Here is a 20,570-nt window from a genome sequence, read left to right as displayed (position 1 = left end):
ATTGGCAGGTGTGAATGGTGAGATTTATGATCTTGGACACATATCTAATGTTGTAGGCGCCACCCAATTCCACCACAGCTATGTGAGCACATCTACCGGAACAGGAAACATTTCAATTCCATCAATGTGCAAGTGGTATGCCAAGTGGATATGATTATCTCCCATTTCTGTGCCAAATGTCCTGGTTCTGCACATGACTCCTACATACTGTGTAACAGCATGAGCCCTCATTTGATGGCAAATCTGCATCCTGACTGTGCGTGGCTTGTTGGGGAGTACACAGAGTCAAGTAGTGTGCTGTATGTGTGACATGCATTTCTCAGCTACTGTTCATATTGGTAAATTGCTCTCTGTACCTCATACCTAGGTGACTCTGCATATCCCAACTTGCCTTGGTTGCTGAGCCCACTGAGGAATTCAAGGACCCCTTGTGAAGTCTGCTACAATGCTGCCCATTGGAGAACACGATGTGTGATGGAGCGTACTTTTAGGCTTCTGAAATCTAGATTCCGCTTTCTGGACAAGAGCAGAGGTGCACTACTCTACCCTCCCCAAAAGGTGTGTCAGATCATAGTTGCATGCTGCATGCTCCCCAACCTTGCCTTGCGCAATGAGATCCCCCTGCTCCTGGACAATGATGAGCAGCTGATGTCCCCCTGCAAACCCACACATGCCCAGTGATGATGATAGTGGAGAAGAGGAAGGCGTTGACCTATGTCCATCGACAACTACTTCTCTTGAGTATAAGTGACATTGTACAACAGTGATATTGTTTGTTGGCTTTGCTGGTAGTGGCAAGGCAATGTTGATCTTTGTAACTACTGGCTATTGTTGCCTTTGTGCTAATGGCTTATGTGTGTGGCACTGGGTATTTTTTTCCAGGTCTCATGTCTATGCTGATGTTGTTGCACATTGTTATGTGTGCTGGTTTTTGTACGTTGATGACTAGTGGTGTGTTTTAGATTTAATGGCATCACCTGACAAGTCATTTTCATTCTCTTGTGTCTTTCAAGGTTCCTTCACACTCTCAATGCCTCATCATAATCAGAACTTGTGGTACATTGAAATCTGAGTTGACATTGTACATACTGTGACAAACATGGAGTTGACACAAAGACATAGGTGTGTAAAGAGTGTTTATTTACAATAAGTATTTGTGACAGAGAAGTGATTATTTACAAAATTGTGCAAAGTGAATTTATGAGTTGTAAGTGATGGTAAATGAGACAAATAGAGTAGTTACCACATTGATGTAGTGACACAGTCCAACAAACTCCTGCCATCAACATGGCAATGTGGGTAAATATACTTAACAAAGTCAATGGGAACACAGGTGCCATCATGGCTGGCTCAGGGACTTACGTTTGGATGGTGCATTGCCACGTGATCCTCCCCTGGTATTTCTTTGGCATCCTCTCGTGTGTTTAGCAGAAGGAGCTTCTGCTGCAGGCTCAGCGGTGTATTTGAGGAGTCATTTTGTTGCAGCTCACCCCTCTCTCGGTGGCCGCAGCTGAGGTGGTGGGAGTATCAGCAGGCAGGCCACTGGAGGGGGGTTAAGCAGTCATTTGTGCCACATGCCTGTCCCACAGAACACCCACAAGCTGGCCAATGAGGTCCACAAGTTGGCTCATATGTGCATCCATGGACCTCAGCAGCAGGTGGAGCTCATGCACTTCTTCCACATCCTAGCTCATCTGTCCCTGGTTCTGATCATATGCCCCAAGAACTCTTGCGATGGTGGCTAGAGCTTTGGTCTCAGTGTCCTCCGGTATTTCCCCCCAGTTTCCCTCCCAACTGCCCTGTTGACATGGACTTGCGACACACCCACACACTCTCCCTGGCATCCTCTGATTGTGTTTTAATATTGGTAACCACTGATGCAGGGAGAGTGTTGCAGGCAGCAGTGGTGATAGTGTAGGCCGCACACGTCGTTGTAGCAGGGGTCAGCACTGTTGTTGTTGCTGTGGTTGTGACAATGAGGACCTGAGACGTAGTGCACCCTAGCAGTCTGGAGGGGCCACGTTGTTGCTCCTCATCTGAAAAACGTAGGGACTCTGCATCCGAGAGTTCATGTTACAGAGAATGATAGGGGTTCAGCAGGTTGGTGGGGTTTTCTGCTGCAGTTGCATGTGTATCTCCTGTTGAACAGATGTTAAATGGTCACTGAAGTGCACTCCACAAGCTTGGTGTTAGACATTTGGATGTTTCATTTGATACACCAAACAATTTACACTGCACTCACTTGGTATGGCTGCAAGATACTGAGTATCATGACATGATGTGGGGGTAAATACATTACTTGTCAATGGTGTTATATGTAAATTGAAACCCCATGCCATGTACAGATTGTATGATTACAGGGACATGTTACCATCTACAAACCAGTGGCACATTACCTCTATGTAATGAGTCTTTTTTGTTTGCTCTATATTGAATCAATTTCAGCTAAGCAAGAACTAGGCATTATAATGTTAAACATACATTTTTCTTATCATGTACTTTACTTTGTTTTTTAGATTGACTATGCATGTTTTGTGTTCATATGGTCCTTCATGCTCTGACACCATGGCACTTACACATTGCAATCTGTGCTGTGCATGATTGTGCCACAAACTACTTTCAAATGTAACTCGGTGAGTCAAAGTTTAATTTCTGTGACAGTTACGTGCGCTTAGCTTGTCTGCACACTGGGTGTGTCTTTTGGATCTATGCCAAGTTGGCTGACATGTGAGTGCTGGTGTCATCATATGACTCCATGCTTTTTGAGAAGGATGGCTGGGTGCCTGCACTTACTACCTACATGTTTGGTGACACAGTGGAGGGAATTTGCTGCCACATGGTTGTGGGTGGGGGAGTGCTCCATCCTGCTCAGCTGTGGGACAAGGGGGCATGGGGGGAGTTGTAGTGCAGGCTTCCCACTGACAAACACCCCTCCCTGATCAGAAGGCTACCTACCTGCCAGGTAAAGGTGAGCAATACAATGGCTGCCGCATGGTTGTGGGTGCGGGGAGTGCTCAATCCTGCTCAGCTGTGGGACAAGGGGGCTTGGGGGAAGTTGTAGTGCAGGCATCATAACCAAAAACACCCCTCCCTGTTAAGATGGCTACCTACCTGTAAGTTTGATGAGTGCAATGAAATGAGTGCCCATGATTGTGGATGTGGGGAGTGCTCCATCCTGATCAGCTGTGGGACAAGTGGGTCTGGGGGGAGTTGTAGTGCAGGCGTCCCACCTACAAAAACCCTTCCCTGTTAAGAAGGCTACCTACCTGTTAGGTGAAGGTGAGCAATGCAATGGCTGCCACATGGTTGTGGGTGAGGGGAGTGCTCCATCCTGCTCAGCTGTGGGACAAGGGGCCCTGGGGGAGTTGAAGTGATCGCTTCCTACCCACAAATACCCCTCTCTGTAAAGATGGCTACCTACCCGTGAGTTTGATGAGTGCAATGAAATGCTGCCGCATGGTTATGGGTGGGGGAGTGCTCCATCCTGCTCATCCGTGGGTCAAGGGGGCCTGGGAGAGTTGTATTGATGGCTTCCTACCCACAAACACCCCTGCCTGTTAAGATGGCTATCTACCTGTAAGTTGGATGAGTGCAATGAAATGGCTGCCACATGATTGTGGGTGGGGGAGTGCGCCATACTGCTCATCTGTGGGACAGGGGGCCCTGGTGGGAGTTGTAGTGGAGGCTTGCCACCCTCAAACAGATCTCACTGTTTGCAAGGCTGCCTACCTGTCAGGTAAAGGTGAGCAATGCAATGGCTCCCACATGGGCGTGGGTGTGGAGAGTGCTCAATCCTGCTCAGCTGTGAGACAAGGGGGCCTGGTGGAAGTTGTAGAACTGGCTGCCTGTACACATGTCTCCATGGAAATATTGCTAGCTACCTTTGGATGATTCAGAGGAAGGAAATGTTAGATCTGTGAGACATGTGTTGGGAAGAATGTGTTGTAAGTAAGTGCATTTGTGTTTATGAAGTGTAGCATTCTAGTTGTGCAAGACAGTACATAGCAGTGTAATGGGAGACATGTGTTGGTACTTACCAGCCTCCACTCCCTGGGAATTCCTGTGAGACTGTCTGGATGCAGTATGGCAAGCACCTTCTCCTCCCATACAGGAAGTAAAACTCAACCACAATATCGGTCCAAAATCGAGGTGATTAAAAGTAAAAAGTCCTGGTGGAATCCATTTGCAAGCGTTGTTAAAATATTTACGAATAAAATATTAAAGATTTTCATTTAAATGAAATGTTGACATTTAACCCCTTCGATGCTCATGACGGAACAGTTCCGTCATGAGCATCGGTTGGGCTGTGCTCATGACGGAACCGGAAGGCGACATTTGGGATAGGCAATGTTGATGTTGCCTCACTAAGTTTTGGGCCCTTGCCTGCCGCGGGTACTTAGGCCTCCCACACAAGTGAGGCACCATTTTTACCGGGAGACCTGGGGGAACGCTGGGTGGTGGTAAATTTGTGTGAGCCCGGTGATGCCACAACTTTCCCACCCCAAAATGTGTGAAAAAAGTTTTTTTCTGCAAAAATTGAGGTTTGCAGGGGATTCTGGGTAAGGAAACGTTGGGGATCCACGCAAGCCATACCTCCCTGGAAGCCGCCGGGTGTCTAGTTTTCAGAAATGCGTGGGTTTGGTAGGTTTCCCTAGATGGCCGCCGAGCACCGGGCCAAAAACCCAAGTGACCCCCCTTGCAAAACCAGGTGGTTTTGCGATAGGCCATTTTGATGTTGCCTCACTACGTTTTAGGCCCTTGCCTGCCGCCGGTACTTGGGCCTCCCACACAAGTGAGGCACCATTTTTACCGGGAGACCTGGGGGAACGCTGGGTGGTGGTAAATTTGTGTGAGCCCGGTGATGCCACAACTTTTCCACCCCAAAATGTGTGAAAAAAGGGTTTTTTTTAGCTAAAATTGAGGTTTGCAGGGGATTCTGGGTAAGGAAACGTTGGGGGATCCACGCAAGCCATACCTCCCTGGAAGCCGCCGGGTGTCTAGTTTTCAGAAATGCATGGGTTTGGTAGGTTTCCCTAGGCGCCGGCAGAGCTAGGGTTCAAAAACTGCAGCTCATCACTTTGCCAAAAAAGGGTCATTTTTCACTGCAAAATTGAGGTGTGACCACGTTGCGTTTTGCGCCGTTTCCTGTCGCGGGCACTATGCCGACCCGCACAAGTGAGGTACCATTTTTCTCGTCGGACTTTGGGGAACGCGGGGTGGGTGGAAATTTGTGGATCCACGCAGATTCCAGAACTTTCCATCACAGAAATGTGGGGAAAATGTGTTTTTTTTGTCATTTTTTTACGTTTGCAAGGGATTCTGGGTAACAGACCATGGTGGGAGGTAGTCAAGTCACCCCATCCTGGATTCCCCTGGGTGTCTAGTTTTCAAAAATGTATAGGTTTGCTAGGTATCCCTAGGTTCCGGCAGGGCTAGGGTTCAAAAACTACACCTAGACTCTTCGCAAAAAAAGTGTAAATTTTCAGTGTGAAAATATGGTGTGTTCACCTTAGGTTTTGAGCCACTTCCTGTCGTGGGCACTATGCCTACCCACACAAGTGAGGTACCATTTTTATCGGGAGACTTAGGGTAGTTCAGATTTGTAAAGCAACTGTTATTACCTATTGATTTGTAATGCATTTCTCCCTTCCAAATGAAAGACATTGTGTAAAAAAAAAGTCATTTTGAAAAATGACCAATAATTGTCATGCAAGTATGAGTATTCCCAATTTCGAAAATGTCCAAATATGCACTGTTTCTAAACTCTGTAATTTGTTCCCATTTCATAAATACATAGGTGTCTTTCATACCGATTTTTCCATGTATACATTTTCCCACAATAATTGCTATATACCCGGAACAAAAAAAAAAACCATTACAAAATGCTGCTCAGTTTTTTACTCTGGGTTCGTTGGGCTCTTGATGAACCTACAAGTCCTATATATCCCCACAACCAGGAAGGTCCACCGGATGTAACGGTACATTGCTTTCAAAGAGATGTCATAATTCGAAGAAGTTACAGGTGAAAACGTTGACTCAAAAGGCTGCTTTTTTCAACAAATTTTTAATTTTTCCTATATTTACCTGTTAGTTTCTATAAAGAAACCTTGATGGATCTACACAAATGACCCCTTGCTGAATTCAGAATTTTGTCTACGTTTCAAAAATGTATAGCTTTCCAGGATCCATTATTGCTTTTCTACCCATTTTTACCATTATCTGGAAGGAGGTTGAAAGCACAAAAAATAGCAAAAATAGGGTATGTCCCAGAAAAATGTCAAAACTGTCTAAAAAATGTTGGATTTCTGCCAAAAATCTGTCATTCCCTAAAAGCTGGAGAAATTGTGATTTCAGCCCCACAAACCCTTTTTTGATATCATTTGCAGAGAAAAACCCAGACGCTTTCATTTGCAGCCACTTTTCCCCATTTTTCACAAAAAAACAACATTTTGCTGTATTTTGACTAATTTCTGGGAACCCTCTAGGAGAATCCACGAACCCTGGGTACCTTTAGAATTCCCATGATGTTGGAAGAAAAGGACGCAAATTTGGCATGGATACCTACTGTGGTCAAACAGTTAGAGGGGCCTAAGCGCGCACTACCCCAAATAGCCAAAAAAAGGCTTAGCACAGGAGGGGAAAAGGCCTAGCAGCGAAGGGGTTAAGTTAATTCATATATATTTTTACAAAGTCAAAACAAACAAACCTATTTTGACATAATTTCCTGAGAGAAGTTGTTTTATATTTCTGCCTCTATTAGATTCTATGAGAGGCTACAGCAGTACCAGTGATTGGACATTAGTGGTGACAGACTTTCTCTAGGCCCAAGTTGTACTTAATTTACTACTGTGTTGGTTCCCTTTTGCTGCAGCAACTTTGCAAATAAAGTTTCTGGCTGAGGAATGGGTTTATGCTTTTTGTGGGTGGGTGCATGTCTCTCCCTAAGCCCCCAGTATTACCTCCTTTTTAACCCATCCCTAATCCTGCCAAATGTTTACCATGTTGTAGAACATATTCCAAATTCTGTGGCACTACCCCATGTCTTACACATTTACTACTAAAAGGTAGCTGTACATCTCTGCCCCAACTGTGGAGAACTCTTCACAGAACTCCCCACTTAGGTTAGTGAATAGCATTTTGTAATATGTCAGTACTACTATTGGAGTACAAGATACAAGATGCAGTAAGTAAATAGGTTCTTCTGTCTTTTTACTTTCTATCTTCGATCTCAATCTGTAAATGGCAGGGAAAAAAAATGAAACACCCAGTTCAAATAATGCTACCAATATGAGAATTACCCCTTAGAGGGTTTCCTCGGATACAATATTTCAAGAACACAACAAATCACAATTCAAAACTAACATGATGAAATGCATCTTAAAATAATGAGTGAACCAGTAAGATAGCAAAGTTCAAATAAAGATATTAGATAATAAAAATCATATCTTACCAGATTATCCTAAATTAAGGATAAATACACAAGCCTAGTTAACAACAGTTAGTAAAGATACCTCACCATATAAAACCCACCCTGCATCAAACAATCTTAATTTTTTGTGAGGCAGGTTCAACAATAACTCCACAGAAAGCAACATGCTGCAAGATTTAGCTTAATACACTTGAGCAACCAAAATTATTCAGTAGTAAAAATGGAAAAGTAGTGTGTATTAAACAAATAAGGCATTGGAGATACAAGGGTAATCACTGCATGTTATAATCCATTAGGGAGGCTGTGTATTTAATACTGGTATCCAAGAGGCCTAGTAGACTATGCATTATGTGAGAAAGTGGCTATTTACCCAACCACCACCCAAGTAGTACTAATCTTTACTAGTTTCCCAGCAGCTCCCAAAATAGTACATAGCCACATGCTAGTCACATACAAAATAGTAGAGGTTAAAGTGCTGTTATTTGAACGGGCAGACAAATCGTGTGTAGGAGGTCTATATTTTGGTGACCATAAAGTAAAGTGTGACTCCAGAGAATGGTAGGGTGGTGGCCATCTTGTAATGGGATGCAGAATTTTTAAAGCATTTGGAAGGAAATGCATATACAAATGTGCAATAGTATGTGCAAAGTTAAACGCATGAAATATGGAAAGCTATTGAAGAAAAAAAGTCAAATCTAATTTGAATAAAAAGATTCATGCTATGGATTATTTATGTCATGGACTACAACCTCTATTTTAGGAGCTTCATAATATTTTGCCCTGCTCTCTAGAAGAATGGGGCAGACTGTCTGTAGCTTAGCTAAAGAGTTAAATATACTGTGTATGGAGGTGTTCAAGTTATAATAATTTGTTGGTATTGAGTAAATAAAAAATTAAAGGTATAATTTTAGAACTTTAAATGTCTTTATATTTTACATTTGCTTTTTGGATAAAGATTAAAATAAATAATAGTAATTAAATGGTGGTGCATAAATTATAATGTTATGGTATAACTATGTGTGTGTAGTTTGTATTTTTGTCATTGAATTTCAACTTTTTCTTTCAATAAAAATGTTTTTCAAATCATAGAGTTTTGTGTTGCTGAGTGGATTGTTGTTAAGTGGATTGTGGTACAGTAGAGTGGAGATAAGTTTTATACAGTGTACTGTCATAGAGTGTATTGCTGTAGAGTGGAATAGGCTGGAGTGGAGTAGACTGGAGTGTGGTACTGTGGAGTGGTGGTCAATGGAATACCGTACAAAGGATTGTTGTAGGGTGGGCTGGCATAGTGTACACAGGACTGAGTGGACAGACGTAGCATAAAGTCAAATAAACTGTCATAAATTTGAGTGGTGTCTTGTACAGTACAGCGGAGTGGTGTGTTAGAAAGTGTCATAGAGTGGAGTACATTGTTATGGCATGTACAGCATAGTGTAGGTGCATAGGATGAAGAACAGTCATAAGTAGTGGAGTTGCACAGAGTGAAGTAGTGTGGTAAAATGGAGCGGTTTGAATAGAATGCTTTATAGCGCCATAGAGTAGGATAAAGTGAAAAATAAACCATTTTATATCAAAGATCGTTTGGCTGTTTTACAGGACTTAAATGAACTAAGATCGAAACAAAGCAACATGTTCCTGAAGCCAACCACCACTGGGGAAAATCCAGCCATCCCAGCAAGGCCTGTCTGGATCTCAAAGCTTGGGGATCTAGTCAGAGAGAGAAGATTGGGGACAAGTAGGAATTTGGGCCTTCTACAGACAACCGGTACCTGTCCTAGCAATCCACGGAACAAGAACAGTACTTCTGCCGCCCCTTGCTGGTAAAAATGAGAAAAGATTTGTGTCCATCGACCTCATCAAACCACACAATGTGGCCAATACTAAGCTGTAGGCCATGTGGACACCAACCAAGTAGCAGACACACTCCTCTAGCTACCATCCAAGACGTTCAAACTGAAAGACTCATCACCATTGAGAGTTCAACAGTAAGAAATGAAGGACTAAGCAGCAATGCTATGGAACACTTTCCTCTTGAAACCCAAATAACAGTTTGTCCTGATACATCTGCCTACACCAACGTAGCAAATAATCAACTGGTTCCAGCGATTTCAACGAATCCTGATGCAATTTCAACCATTGACAGAACTGCCTCTGGCTATTTCATTAACTTTGATACATTTTCTGAGGATCCAAGCGAACTAGAAACAGCGCCAGCCAAAAGAACTTTCGAAGAACGAGCACAAGGCATTTTTCATCACATGAAAAAGACTTATCTGGTTTCACCATGGATTGAACTATGGATTATTTCTGGAATATTTGTCTTTCTGCTTTGGCTAGCTTTAGTGATGACTCTGAGCATACTGTTAAATGGAAGATATATTCATTTGGACACAGGAAGTAAAAATGTGAACTTACTTTTAAAACCACACAAATCAACCCATCATGAAGCAAGAGACTTGTCAGCAGTGAACATCACAGCTGTTCCTATACAAGATGGTATAGTTTGGGACAAAACGGATTATGATATATTTGGCACGTCGGAACTCTTGAAGAATTCACACTTTTAAAAAATGTTTTCATTAAGTGACTTTATTACCTCCAGTACCTATTCTGATGATTGGGACTTTCAGACTGTTAATAACAAGATTTCTGATCTAGAAAGGTCTCCTCCATTCTCTAACCACGAATACTTAGAGGGTTCATCAGACTATGAACAGCTTTTTTGTTACAACCACTATGGTCATCATTTCTTGCATAAATCAATGGGAACATTATCCTACACCACCAAGGGGTAGCTCAAAAATGTTCTCAATTAAGTTTCTATATTTTTCAGGGTATAATACATCCAATCCAGAAACATTTTACTTTAAAAATGTGAACAAAACAGGAACGAAAAATATGTTAACCAATATAAAACAGATTTATTCTGCAGCCTTTATTGCCCAACTGTCTAGAGAGGGTTTCGAGTTTTGGAAAAACACAATTGACACAAAATCTGTCTGGGGTACAAAAGATTGGCAAGTGCAGGGGATTGAAGCTTTGTTTAGAGCCTGCATCATCCCACAGTAGATAATGTTTTTGAATTACACTGTCCAACAAATGTCTTGTCTTGGGTTAGCCAAGATCAAAGACATGAACACACCTTCTGTACAAACTCCAGCTAGTAATAGCACTGAACAGGGAGCGGTGACAGTAGACATACTTTTACAAAACAACAGATCAGATTACGAATGGAAAAAGTGGTTGTTCTGGCCCACAGACACAAACATCTGTCAAGAAAGATTCCTGAACAAAATACAGGGTTTTACCATCAATAGGCCAGTCCCACGATATGTTCAAATACAGCATCCAGGGGTAGAAGCAACATACAGTGTAGGAAAATTATGTCTTGCTTGGCTACAGACATCTACACTAGAGGATGTGAAACAACACTTATCTTTACTTAAAGAAGACGCAAACCTTAGGGATTTCTTGCTAGGTCCAAGAAAACTGTGTCAAAACCGTTTCATATATGCCGGCATCTATGCTGCTTATGATGAAATATGGAAGTTTACCCAAGCAGACGTCGCAGAAGGAATATGAGAAATTTATTGTATTAATTTAGAGAAATCTCTTTCTGTGGTAGACAATGGGTTAACAACTCTGTCATCCAGGATATATGCATTGGCCAACATTGTATCCTCTGCAACAGACATTGTGGAACAAGATTTGGTCCGGCTCCGACAAGGCCAGTCTCAATTACGTTCTATTCTGGTATTTGGATGAACGCTACAAAACCTGCTTGCAGGCTATGTGTCTTGGCTTTCATCAACACGTCTTCTCCGTTTTCTGAATACAATCTCACTGATAAACAGATCAAACTGGCACAAAAGGGAGCAAAGTATACAGTGCTGAGCATTAAAAAACTGGAAAAATTGCCATTTACGGTAGCCGAAAAACCTGCTACAGAATGGATAATTCATGGCAAAATACCTCTGCCTGTTACAAGCTTCCATTTTCAGTATTGCCTCAAACACATGCCAGCAGGAAGATATGAAAGGTTGGGTAAAGAATACATCAGGACATCCTGGGATTTACCTTACACTCACAGATGTTGGAGTGGGGGGCGTGAAGTGTTCCTTAGCAGTACACACTGTAAAAATACACTGAGCGGTTCACTCATATGTCGGGATATTAGTTTACACAGGGCCTGTAGCAGTTCCACTGCAAATATATCCTGCCACCTGCAAGGTTCATCGGCCACTGTGATAAATCCAATGATTGAACAATTTTCAAGTGAGAGTTACCTCATGTTGAATGATCAGAGCTGTTGTGGCATGTAGCCAGGTATCCCATATCTAGTAACGGTTAGTTCCAGGGTCACTTGCTGTATGCAAGTCTTGTTCCCCAAACAGACACATTCAGGGAGTTGCCTTTATGGTCTTCACTGCACATCTCTTTTATACGAATTGATACTTTAAGCAGAATAAAAGCCATTTTTTATATAACAAACCATGTCTTTGACCTTGGCCAAAGAAACCTATGATCTACAAGCTGCACGGACTTCGGCTGAGATGCAGGCTCTGTTACGTACAAACTGCCCTACACATTTCACAGAAATGTTGGGACTTATCTTAAGCATGTCTGATACAAGCGGTCTTGTGCATGTATTTAAGACCATATGCTCAGAACTATTCACACCTTTTCAAGCAGTCCTCAGAATCATTACAAACTTCATGCACTCGGTGTTTGGTGGTCTGCCGCTAATTCTAGCACTCGTTGCAGGAATCCTAGTTTTAATACTACTACTACGCTATGGCAAGCCTATCCACCAGCGTCACTCCCTGCGACTTGGAGAAAGCTCTCCTGGAGAGGAAGTGTCGTGAGCGCATAGTACAGCTGTTGGGTTTACCTCATCTACGAGAACTAAATACCACATGGTTTCTGTTGTTCAGACCAATCTGGCAAGATTGCATCTTACCTGTTCTACTCTGCCTTCTTTGCGGTGAAGAATGTGTGCTAGACATCTTTCTAACACTCCCATCAGTCATGCCAATGGATATCGATACTGTGCTGGATCCGATAATGGCCCATGATCTGTTTTGTCCCCAGAGGCTACCAAATCCTGATGACGGCATTCATTGAGATCTCACAGACGCAACATGCTACTGCTGAGGTATGAGATGGATCAACAGGCACACAGGTAACATTGGTAACGAACACGGCTACTGATGATGTGTCACATCTATGTGCAGTTAGTCTTCTAAACGAGGTCATCGACCTATCACCGACATTGGTAGACGATTTTTTGTCTACAGGAATAGAAGATTTCATGTTTTCACCAGCATCTTACACTGACTTTGATTTGGCTCACAGTGTACCGGATAATCTATGAATTTAGCCTTAATTTTTGAAAACAAAAGACAACAATTTGAACTTCCAGGTACACATTGTCACCTTTTCTTCGCATTTATGTAATCATGACATGAAATGGCTCTGAACTATTTTTTTCCTTTCTGTAAAAATGGACCATTTCATTATGGGGCCGATTCCGATAACGGCCGCAAAACGAACCGATCGACACAGACCCAGACCGAATACCACCTGACACGGACCAGCACCGTACGACCCGTGCAGTACGATGCAATGCGTGGGAATTACAACCGACACGTACGGAATACAATCCGTACGACCGAGTCGTATGGAAAATAGTGATCAGGCCGGAAAACCGTCATGATTTTCACCGTCCGACACGATCCCGGAATGAACCCGACCGACCCGTACCTGTGATGTACGATCAGTGCAGTACGATGTAATGCGTGTAAAACCAGACTGATTCGCACGGAGACCAAGCCGCACGTTCGACATGCACAGACAACCCGGCACACAAGCAATAGAGACCGCTATGAACAACGCAGAAGACAGGCAGCGTAAACGAGGTAGAGAAGCCCGCACGAGACAACAGCAGCGTCCGTTTCCGTCACATGAACGTCTCCTTCATGCCTACAAAACACAAAGGAAAAAACACAAAAAAAGGACCAAACAAGCAATGACAAAGCCAATAAATACCCAAAAAATAAAAATGAGACAAAGACACACCCAGAACTCCAACTATATAAAGGACTACAATGACTACCATCATCCCTTGCACACAGGAGACACAGCCAGCAGCAAACGCCAGTACACAGCAACCGCAGACACACTCACAACTCACCAATCACACAACTAACACACCATCAGCACCTCATACAAAATCATACACACATATACACAGCAAAACCAACACCAACCCACCATCACTTGCACCCTCACACACACACATCCCTCACCATCCCCACCCATCACCATACCTCCAAAGAAGAATCCACAGTTGACAGATAGTGAGTTAGAAGTGCTGGTAGACTAGATCATCAGAGTAGAGTTTGTTTGGTACATTGGTTCAAAGGACCCCCATCTCACAGAAAACCAAGATGTGAGTGAGGATTGTGAACAAGGTGAACCCATAAGCACCAGCAAGGCGCACAGAGGACGACACCCAGAACAGGTGGTATGACGTGCGCAGGAGGGTCAAGAAACTCATCGAAAAAGATCACGCCCTGAGTCAGTGCACCGGTGGTGGCCCTCCTGCCAAACCAGTCTACTTCAGGACCTGGGAGGAGAAGGTGCGGGACATCCTACCACCAGAGAGCGTCCATGGCCTAACAGACATCCTAGAGCCTGGTGAGTACACAAACAACATACCCAAGATTGTGTGGCAAGGGGACAGTGAAACCATGCACTGCAAGCAAAGCTACACTAACCAATAGATAATCAGCCCAAGATGTGTATGCCACTCAGACACACACAATACCTGCCATCTCATAGTGACTGGGGACTGTGTCATGACATGCACTGTCGTACTTTAGAATTAGGGACCGCGTAGGAGACAGGGCCCTACCCCTGTCTATCTCGGTAATAGTGTACCGCGAATGGTTAATGCGGTATGTACAAGTGCTTTGTGTAACGTTTTAGCTATGAATGCACTGTGTATACGCTATTATACATCACTACGCGGGTTCCATTTTGCATCAGTGACCATCTTATGGTTGCCCTCACATAGACTATACAGCACGAAGCGAATACGGGCCTTTTTGAGCACATGTGCCTTTCCTTGACTTTTCTGTGACCTGGGCAGCTCGGCTCTGCTGCCCCAGGTCAAACTGGTCTCACGAGTTCCCCGTCCCCTGGCCACCTGTGATTAGCATCAGGGCTTGACACACCATAAAGTCTTTTCATCCTACACGAGTCTCCAGCTAATCTCTTTCACACCTGGCTGTTCCTGCTTTATGGCTTGTTTCCCAAAACAGGAGATGCTCATGTTTATTGGGGCCTATCGATATCTGATGTGGGATCTGAGCCTTACTGTGTAAATCATTACGGGCTGGTTTAACTGGAATGTGGGATGGTCATCATGACTCTGCCTTTTTGTTTGTAATGTATATATGTAATATCCATATCGTAAACATAGGAATGCATGCCTGAGGCAGGAAAATCTGTATTTAAGGAGAAGCCCGTTTCTGTGATTTTTAGCAGTCTCCTGAGAACATACACGCTGTTGTACTTCTAGGACGCCTGTAATTGGTCTGCAGCCAATAAACTGATCTTTGACTTCACCCAGAAGACTCTGTGTTTCTGTAGGTCTGAAACAGGAAAAACCCCGAAGTCATAGGGTGTGTCCCCTGCACCGCTGGGCTTAAAATACCCAGTACTTCAGTTGGCGCCCAACTCGGGACGATTTCAGCGGTACCGGTCCAAGCCAGAGGTTCGTGAGGAGCTTCGTGTGGAAATTCTGGAGGAAGGCCGCCACTTCATCGACCCCTGCATGTCGACGTGGTCCGAAAGTCTTTTCTGCGAGGTTCTCCGCGTCCCGACGGCTACGAAGGACTGCTGCCCTGATTAATCGCACTGTTTTGGACCCTCGACGATTTTGGTAGAGCGAAACAATCGAGAGAGTCTTCTGGTGACGCCATCGATCATCAATATTCAGTTAAGTATAAGTGGAGCGTCTCCCAGTTTGAATTTGGTATCCTTCGGGATCATTTCGATTTGGTGCTTGCAAGTCCCAAAGCCAGAGGACTCGTGTATTCACGAGACTATCGTATTCGATAATCCTTTGATGTTTGAAACTAGACTAGTGAGCGAAGATGCCTGGTTCTAGTGTATTTTGTAGATTGTTTTGTTTGGGTTGTGGAAGGGATTTCCAGTTAGAGGATTCATGTCCGGTTCCTCCAATTGGAACTCCTACTTATGAGCTTTATGTAAAACATGGCGTGGGCCCCATTGCATATAATGAAATATGTATCCGATACACCAGAAAGGACGGTGTTTTAAAATGGCCCCAAAATGGTAGTTTCGATACAGATATCTTAGATAATTTGGAAGTAAAATTGTTTAAAAAGAAAGCCCGGCCGGCGATGTTTGATTCTTTCCGCCTATGGCGAAAGGAAGCCAAACAGAAGGAAATTAAGCTAGCGAAAAGAAATAAGAGAGAGAGAGGTATGTCAGTAATGCAAGCAGATGTGCAATTTAAAGATAATGAGGAAGAACAAATGAAGGAACAGTTACATAGACAGCGCAAACTAGGGATTGATAAATGTTACCCTGTTTTGCCACCCCTTGTGCAAGATGAGACATAAGAAAATGAGAAAGATTCCCTGATGTCCCATTTGTTAAGTTCGCCACCCCCATATGCGCAAAATGCCACCGCACCTCCACAGCTTGTGAATGCGCAGCCTCCAGTAAATATGCCGCAAGCCTTCCCGCAGCCGCCAGCTCCTCCTCAGCTACCTCCTATCCCTGCAGTGCAGCCCTCTCAAGGGCCGCCAGTTTTGCTACCTGTTACCCCCGTGCTTCCTGCGACTTTGCCTAGCACACCAGCAGCTTCCTCTGGCGCTCTTTCTTACACTACCCAGGTACCTGTATCTGAATCTGTTTTTCTCCCCTCTGTCTATCCCCCCGTTGTCGCTTCCACTTCTCCTTCAGCACGACAACGACTAGCTAATGTGGTGACTACTTTAATGTCGCCTCTCTTTGGATCATCTGGTGCGACTCCTGGTTTACAGCGTAAGCAATTGCGTAGTCAGCTGCCTGGTCCCGACGAGAAAGAAGTGTTAGATCACCTGGCGCATAGGTGGATTGGTTTCCCTTCACACTATAATGTGGAATCAGTTGTTAACGTTTTTCACCAATGGAATGCCCCAAAACAGAGGTATGTCTTTGAAAAAATGTGTGAAATCCTCTGTGAAGAGTTGGATGATCAGGGTCGAGATTCAAACCCGCAGGAGTTGTGCCGAGTGAGATTCGAGTTTGGCAAAGGTACAATTGTGGGACCCGATGTAAATAGAGCAGTTGCGATCTTATTATCCTTGAGGAATGATGATTGTCAGCAGTCATTGTTTGCACAGGATTTCCCTGTGGGGAAGAAGGTAAAAGCGCGCCAATATCCGATGCATGAGGTTCCCCCAGTTTGGAGACCTGCTGATCCAAATGCTAATCCACCTGTCTTAGCACATTTTCAGCGTGTTTGGGTGCATGTCCCATGGAAGCGATCTGAGGTGTTAGCGCTTAAGCAGACATTGCCTGACCCCCATAAAAACCCTACCGGTTATTATAAGGAATTCTCACAAACTGCAGAATCATGTGTAATGAACTTGGCTGACATAGATATGCTGTTCGGGAATGTGGTTCCACAGCCTTTATGGGGATCAATTCGTAATGTAGATCATGCTGCAGAATTGGGCAACACATGGGCTAATATCATTGCTGCAGACGCTAGACAAGTTGGTGGCGCAAAGCCAGACCCTTTAGTGGCAGAACTCCCTGGTCGAATTATTACATACATGAAGACCATAATGCCCGCGATGCGCGTAAATTGGGACAAACTATCTGCATGCAAGCAGAAGGAGGTGAGTCAGTGTCCGATTTCTTTACCAGGTTTGAAGAAACGTTTATCGACCACAGTGGTCAAGACATGAGCACTGAAGGTGGCCAACGGTTATTTGTCGATAAATTTGTGCAGAATCTACTTCCCGAGTTGTGTAAGAAATTAAAAGACTCAGAAAGTTCTTGGGCTGTTTCCTCTTCAGCGCAAATACTGGCTACTGCACAGTATTATGAGAATAGAGACAAAGATGAGAAGGATAGAACAGATAAGAAAACGAAAGAACTAAAGACAAAGGTCCTTTTGCAGCAGGCCTATCCGCCACGTGGAGGACAGAATAATTATAGGCAAGCACAAGGTGTCTATCAGCAGCCCCAACAGTTCCAGAATAATCAGCAAATGAATGGGTATTATCAACCACGAATCCCTGTAGGGCCCAACCAATGTTCATATTGCAAAGAGGAAGGTCATTTTAAATATAGTTGCCCTAGATTAATGCAGCGTAACAGCAATGCGTATGGCGCAAGAGGTAGAGGTGGTCGACAAGCTCCTAGAGGTAGAGGGTGTGGAAATGTTCCACAAAATGCGCGTCCTCTTCTGCCTCAGAATACCATAAATAGCTTTGATCAGCAAGCCAATGCGACTGGCAACACAGCTCAGTACTACAATAATGATTATTATGCAGAAGACGACAATGTAGAAGATGATGATTACTAGGACAGCCGTAGACAGAGAGAGGGAGTTGTTTCAGTTGCAGTGGATCAGAGCGGACCTTATGTTAAAGTAACTACAGCAAATGTAACGGAGCCTTTTCTGTTGGACACTGGTGCTGCAAAGAGTTCAATCATGCATTCTAAACTCCCTGCGATGCCACCTGAATTATCATCCCTTCCGGATGTCCTTTGGGCTACTGGTCCCAATGATGTGGGCCTCTTGGAAATACCGCCATATGTGGTAACTTTAAAGGCCAATGTCAGATTGCCACGTATTCCCCAGTACAAGATCTCCAATGAAGGCCAGAAAGCGTTGTTAGAAATTGTTAACGATTTGATTAAAAAGGGTGTAATTGAAGAGACAAGAGGCAATGTTTGCAACAGTCCTGTTTTACCTGTCTTAAAACGAACGGACCCTTCACAGCCACCTGTTTACCGATTTGTGATTGATCTTAGAGAGGTTAATAAGATTGTTGTACCACAGTTTCCAGTTGTCCCTGATATAACTGCCTTGTTAACTATGATTCCAGCCTCCGCTGCCTGGTTTTCAGTGATCGATTTAAAGAACGCTTTCTTTAGCATCCCAATTGCAGAGGAGAGCAGAGACATTTTTGGTTTCAGTTTGGGAGGCCGAAGCTTCCGCTTTAAACGCGCTCCTCAGGGCTACTGTGAAAGTCCATCAATATACAGCCAAGCTTTGAAAGCGCAGCTTGATACACTGGTTTTACCTACTGGTGCTATCCTTATTCAGTACGTTGACGATTTACTGATCGCCGCGGATACTGAAAAGATTTGCAAAGAAGCCAGATTGTCATTGTTGCGTCATTTGTCTGCTTTCCATCACAAAGTGTCTCTCTCAAAATTGCAATATTGTCGACAAGAAGTGACCTACTTAGGTCATCTCTTATTGAAGGAGGGAAGGAAACTGACCCCAGAATGAATTCAAGCCATTGCACAGTTGAGTGTGCCAAGAACACAGAGAGAAGTGCGTGCTTTCTTGGGCATTACTTCATACTGTAGGCATTGGATTCCTAACTTTTCCTTGATGGCGAAACCTTTGTTAGCATTAACATGCAAAGACACACCGAATCCTATCCCATGGTCTGAAGAGTGTCAGAAAAGTTTTTTGGAATTGCGTAATGCATTATGTTCAGCTCCTGTGTTGGGTACCCCTGACTACAGCAAGCCTTTCACATTGTATGTTCACGAGAAAGATGGTTGCGCATTATCAGTGTTAACACAGCCTTTTGGCGACAGACCGCGTCCATGCGCATACTTTTCATCAACCTTGGACCCTGTAGCGAGGGCATTGCCAAGTTGTCTGAGAGCTACAGCCGCAGCAGCTATGTCTATTCGACAATCTGCTGGACTAGTAATGGACAATACATTGATTGTTATGGTTCCACATGCTGTGGACACCTTGTTAAACAGGACCAAGACGCAGCACTTAACTAGTGCACGACTATCTGGATATGAGCTGACACTGTTAGCAAACCATATACACATAAAGAGATGCAACACGTTGAATCCAGCTACACTATTACCAATTCCAGCAGACCTAGATGAGACTGAGCAACATGATTGTTTGTTTAGGACAGAAGAAGAAACGAAAGGGAGAGTAGATCTCAAAGATACTCCCCTGACTGAGTGTGATGGTACCTTATGGGTGGATGGTTCGTGTTTCAAGCTTCCAAATGGTGATACGACTGCTGCATATGCTATCACGACTTTGCACACGATTGTGGAAACTGCACGTGTGCCACAGAATTCGGCTCAAGCAGCAGAATTGATTGCCCTTACGAGAGCATGTGTGTTGTCTGAAGGAATGAGAGTGAACATATATACAGATAGCCAGTACGCCTTTGGCGTGGCTCATAGTTTTGGGCGATTGTGGAAAGAACGTGGGTTCCTGACTTCGCATGGAGCTAAGATTCAGAATAGCAAGTTGGTGAATGATCTCCTTGAATCACTGACTCTACCGTTGCAAGTTGCAATTATGAAATGCAGTGCGCACAAGAAAATCACTGATGATGTTGGTCGTGGTAATGCGTTTGCTGATGAAGTTGCGAAAGAAACAGCAAAAGATGTAAAGACTAGAATGTATGTTGCAGGCCCTGCCAGATGGGTTGGTGATGGTGGAATGTGTGAAAACACAATAGAGAGTGTAAAGTCCCTTCAAGCTGAAGCTACAGAGAAAGAGTTAAGCAAGTGGAGAGAAAGTATGGGTAAGATGGACGAGAGTGGTTGCTGGATTGATTTGTCCGAACATAGGCGATGGTTGTTACCTGATGCATATGTGCTTCCAGTAGTTACTATGGCACATGGAATGGCACATATCAGTACGAAAGGAATTTGTAGGTTGTTGGCTCCAGTATGGCAGAATGCTGGAATTCCCAAGTGTGCAGAGAATGTGGTCAAGAATTGTATGGTATGCTTGAAGTACAACCCTGGTAGGGGAACCCCAACTCCAGCTGGTCATTTTGCGCCTCCATCATATCCATTTGAAGTTTTGCAGCTAGATTTTATCCAC

Source organism: Triturus cristatus, chromosome 8 (assembly GCF_964204655.1).
Source record: "Triturus cristatus chromosome 8, aTriCri1.1, whole genome shotgun sequence".
NCBI classification, from domain to species: Eukaryota; Metazoa; Chordata; class Amphibia; order Caudata; family Salamandridae; genus Triturus; species Triturus cristatus.
This window is presented reverse-complemented; position numbering follows the sequence as displayed.